Raw genomic sequence first — 5,414 nt, forward strand, 5'->3', positions numbered from 1 at the left:
TTTTTTTTAATATTTATTTATTTTTGAGAGAGAGAGCACCAGCAGGGAAGGTGCAGACAGAGAGAAGGAGACACAGAATTCAAAGCAGGCTCCAGGCTCTGAGCTGTCAGCACAGAGCTCAATGTGGGGCTTAAACTCAAGAACCGTCAAGCTGCGAGATCATGACCTGAACCGAAGTGGCTGCTCAACTGACTGAGCCACCCAGGCACCCCAAAACTTCATCAATCTTGATTCCTTAATTCCTTTACCCCACTCTCTAAGGAATCTGTTTTAATAACAGAAGAGTATATCTACGCCATTCGAGTTCTAAGGAGAATTTATACTTATATATTTATATAAATTCATATAAATGTATATATTCAAAGCTCTGTTCCTGATACAAAAAGGACTGAAGAAAGGAATACATGATTATTTTGAAAGATGAATTCACAGAACTTTTTATCAAAGTTGAAATATAAATTATAATAACAACTTAAAACATTACTATTATTGAATATTGCCCTTGTGTAGCTTACTCTTAGAAGACATAAAGAGAACATAAAAATCACTACTCTGACTTTCCCACTAGACTACATTCCTTGAGGGCAGGGATTGGTTTTTATTTTTTATTTTGAGAGGATGAGCAGGGGAGAAGAGCAGAGGGAGAGAGAGAATCTCAAGCAGATTCCATGGTCAGCATGGAGTCCAACACTGGGCTTGATCCCATTACCCTGGGATCATGACCTGAGCTAAAATCAAGAAGCAAATGTTCAACCGACTGAGCCACCGAGGCGGCCCCCTGCTCATTGTATATACATGATTCTAACACAGTGCCTGGCACATCCGTGGTATTCAAAAAATACTTACAAACTGACTGAATACATGAACGGAACACAGAAGACTGTGGTCTTAGAAGACCTTAAATACAGGACTCCAGCTGGCACAATAAGCTAGCGTCATTAACCTCCCACATAGCTGTGAACTTTGGCCCTGAGAGATGCTCCAACTGGATCCTAGAGCTGTTTTAGCATTGGAATCTCTGGGCTCTGTGGTGGTTCTAAAATTCAGTCTCCAGGACCAGGCGCATGAGAAAGACAGATGTGAACTGCTGCTAGATGGCTGTAATACGTGCGGTGGTCCCAAGTGGGATAGAAAGCCCGGATGCCAAAGCACAACTTAAAATAACACACCATTTGTGTGGGATGTTGTAAACCACCAGTAATCAACACACTGTTGCTAAGCTTCAGTAATTGCCCATGAGAATGCCTTGTGAGTTCACGACATTGTGCAATCCGGCAAGCAAGTCCAGGCCAGCACAGCTGACTTCCTAGAGAACACAGGACAATGTGGTGTGGGTGCCGGGGATGTGGGCAGGCAGTGTGGCTGGGAGGATTGATTATTCAGCTGGCTCTTCAGGCCACACCTACACGCGTGGAGAGTCACACCATGGCACCTCAGAGCACATCGGACTTCCTGGGGAAACTGGCAAGCGGCATAGCTCATATAAGTTACTGCATGTTTCCTCTACTTCTAAATAGAGTTTCTGTGTTGCTTAGTGGATGTTTTAAAAGTCTTATAGATGATGAGAGGACCTTTGTGAATTCACTGCTTAGGAGAGGTCATTTTTTATTTAAAAAAAATACTACTTTGGATGCCAAAGGAATAAGGAATGAAAGAGTATTTGATGGTTCTATAAAGTTAAGTTTTGTTTTTAAAATAGGATATAAAGAGGAGCGCCTGGGTGGCTCAGTCGGTTAAGTGTCCAACTTCAGCTCAGGTCATGATCTCACAGTTGGTGTGAGTCGGAGCCCCACATCAGGCTCTGTGCTGACAGATCCAAACCTGGAGCCTGCTTCAGATTCCGTGTCTCCCTCTCTCTCTGCCCCTCACCTGTTCATACTCTGTCTCTCAAATAAATAAATATTTTTAAAAAGCATTTTAAAAGGATATAAAGTGGATACAATTCATGAAAACACTGCCCTGTCCATGTTTCCACCATTATCATGTGAAAGCATATAGGCTAGTAGTGATAATAATAGCCATCTTACGGAGGCCTGTAGAGCAAGAATTTTGCAGACATCTGCACACCACTTTGATAAGGATGTAAGGAAGATATAAGCTACAGCCCCATCTTATAAATTAAGAAGATAGGCTCAGAGAGGTTAGGAATTGGGACTAGAGAAACACAGCAATTATTATAGACTATTTTATGAACCTCAAAATACAACAATGTTTTGGGGCACCTTGGTGGCTTATCATTTAAGAGGCAATTCTTAATTTTGGCTCAAGTCATGATCTTGTACGGTCTATGAGTGAGTTCAGGCCCCAAACTGGGTTCTGTGCTGACAGTGGGAAGCTTGCTTGAGATTCTCTCTCTTTCTCTCTCTCAAAATAAAGGCTTCAACCCCTGCCTGGCTAGTACTCCAGGTGCACCAGACCTCGCCTGCATTCGGTACATAGGCTGTCCCCAGCACATAGGTGTCCAATCCAACCACTCAGCCTTCCTGATCATGCTCCTCCTCGGAGACTTTGAGTGGGCACTGGTGGGAGGGCAGGACCACACCACTGTACCCTTCCTTTTCTCACGCTGCCCACCAGTACTCATAGGATACTTCAGGCAGCTCCTGAAGTCCGGCTGGTAGTTTGTTCTCTGAACATTTGGCCTTGTGGAGGCACAGGGTATGTGGGGCTTCTTCCTTTACCCAATCTCAGCCTTTCTTCTTAATCAGGGCAAAGCCCACCACGTTCCAGGTGCAGATCTTGAGCATGGCCGATTTGCCATTTGGGCAAGGTTTTCCCATCTGTGTGTATGGGGGGGGGGTCCCCTCATACAGGACTGGCCCCTCTCCTGCCTCTGTTCCATTTTCCTTTGCTCCTGTCGTACTCTTGGCTTCTGGCTCAGTCTGGGGCTCTTTTCCGTCTTCTGCCACAACTCACTTTTCCTCACGCTTCAGCATCGCTGGAGCGAATGCCCTTCTGAACCTGTACCTCGCCGCCCACCAGAGCAGTATTTTTACCACGTTACCTGCTCGGTTCCAGCCTGGCTCCTCCTCTAAAAGGCATCCCCATATTTTAGAAATTACACCTGTTTGTCATAGTTTAAGATTCTGCAGTACGGCTTAGAGAGAACATAAGATATATCATCAGTGTAAAATCAGACTTCTGCTTTTTGTTTCTGGTCTCATCGTGCACCCAAACTGAGTCACTTTTATTCTTATGAAGTAGAAATGCTTCATAAACAAAAACAAATTATTTACTGATTTCTGTATATTCATCTCAATATTATACGGATTTTGCCCTAGCTCATAAATGTTTGTCAGCTTTTCAGGTTGTTTGAAATGAATGAAGTCATTGTAAAACTATAGTGCTGGCTTATATTGGTTAGCTAATACTTCATATAAAATAAGCCTACCTTATTACTCTCTTGTAAAGAAGACAAAGATTTGTCTGCAATAATTATTTCAGGTGTGGAAATATAAAAGAAGCTAGAAAATACTTCACAATCAATGTATCTTTGAGGTAGCCGGTCACTTATTACTCACACTGCTTTTTAAACCTCAGCATTCTGTGGAAGGAAAAAAATGAAACTGTTTTTTGTTTTGTTTTATCTTCCTGTTTTGGAACATTTAAAGAATTATTTGTTTTTTTCACTTTTGACTGAATTTTGTCACTTTTTGGTGGAATGTTTGTAATTTTTGGAGATCACGCCTGTTTCCTTCTAGGACCAGAATAGCATATTACAGAATGTTAGAGTTGAAAGGGACCCTGAAACTGATCTTGCCCAATCCTCTCACTTCACAGTTAAGGAGTCACCTTGTTGGGCATTTCTTCACTTGATGCAGGCATAGGCATCATCAAAACCAACACTGCCTGCTTTGACATTTCCAGCTGTAAGTTGGACCAACCCTAGGTTGGGGGGGAATAAACAAAACATGGATGAAAACAAGTTTATAATGCCATCAATCCAGCTATTGGATTGTTCTTCCCCCAAATAATTTCAAGTAAGTTTCAGACTTAAATTCTTGAACTATATTCATTTATTTCCCTGAATAAAGATGGCTGATAATTTTCTTACTAAACTGTCTTTGATTCTCTGTTAGATGATCAAGTCAGGCATTAACACCCCATAGAGCAGAAGAGCCTATTATGGCAGAGAATTAGCGCCCTCTAGCACATTTCTGAGTCACCACTGCTTTAAAAAATCTTTTCTAAAATCTAACTGTGAAACCAAAGTGTTCTAAGTACTGTGCTAGGTTCTTTCCACTATCTCACTTCAATTCTCACAAAAGTTGTATGACATCAGTTGAGACAGCTGAGTAAGGAGAGGCAGGTAACATGCAGTGTGGTGAGGGCTCCTTCAGGAGCGAGAAGAGCCGTGGACAGGCAGTGACTGACTTTACTGAATGACACAGCGATGCCCCTCTGAGAGCTCCTGGATTAGTAGGGGAGATGGAAATCTGGAAAGGAATGCCGCAGACTTACCTATTTATTTTACAGTGTGGAGCAAGGGAACAGAACCACTTACTCTGCTTGGGGGTTTTCAGGATAGCTTCAGTGAAGACACAGCACTGGACAAAGTATTAAAGGAGGAGAGTAGTTTGCCAGGTGAAGAACAGAGAAACGGCATTGCAAGCAGCAGTCAGAGCAGGTGAAAAGGCACATAATTGAGGAACACTGTGGTACATAAGTACAGGTAATGTAGGGGGTCAGTGCTGTTGGAAACGGGGGTGCCTGGGGTGGAGAGGACAGAGGTGGCTGGAGCAGGGCTGGGAAGAGATTCCATATTGCTGGGAATACAGAACTTGTCCTCTTGACAATGGGAATATTGAGGATTTCCAACCAGAAAATAATGTGACTGGATTTCTTTCGTTTTCTGCCTTGTAAGTTAAGAAATATAACCCACACTCAGAAAACTAGTAAAACAAATATACTGTATAAAGCATAGTTATAAAGCAAACACTTCTGTACCCCTCACCCTGGTGTAGAAATATAACGTTGTGAACACTCGTCCCTTCTTTCTATCCCATTCATAATCCCATTCAAGCCCCAAAGACAATAACCACTGTGTCTGTGATTCTTCCTCATGACTTTTTCTTTACTGTTGCATGACTTCTATAAACATCCTCAGAAAATAAAATTTCATTTTAACTGTTTGTGAACTTTTTATAAATGGAGTCATACTTAAAATTTTCTTTGTGTTCGATTTGCTCAACATAATGAGTTTTTTAAAAATATTTTTTTGTTAATATTTACTCTTTGAGAGAGAGAGAGAGAGCAGTGAAGAGGCAGGGAGGGAGAGAGACACAGAATCTGAAGCAGGCTCCAGGCTCTGAGCTGTCAGCACAGAGCCCGAACTGCAGCTTGAACTCACGAACTGTGAGATCATGACCTGAGCTGAAGTCAGACGCCTAACTGACTGACTGAGCCACCCAGGC

At 42.4% G+C, this 5,414-nt stretch overlaps 1 pseudogene; it reads right to left on the bottom strand.

The window, feature by feature from the left end:
* Positions 1–1,222: 1,222 nt before the first annotated feature.
* LOC115295315 lies at positions 1,223–2,999 on the bottom strand (annotated as a pseudogene).
* Between the last annotated feature and the right edge of the window lie 2,415 nt (positions 3,000–5,414).

Source organism: Suricata suricatta, chromosome 7, assembly GCF_006229205.1.
Source record: "Suricata suricatta isolate VVHF042 chromosome 7, meerkat_22Aug2017_6uvM2_HiC, whole genome shotgun sequence".
NCBI lineage: Eukaryota > Metazoa > Chordata > Mammalia > Carnivora > Herpestidae > Suricata > Suricata suricatta.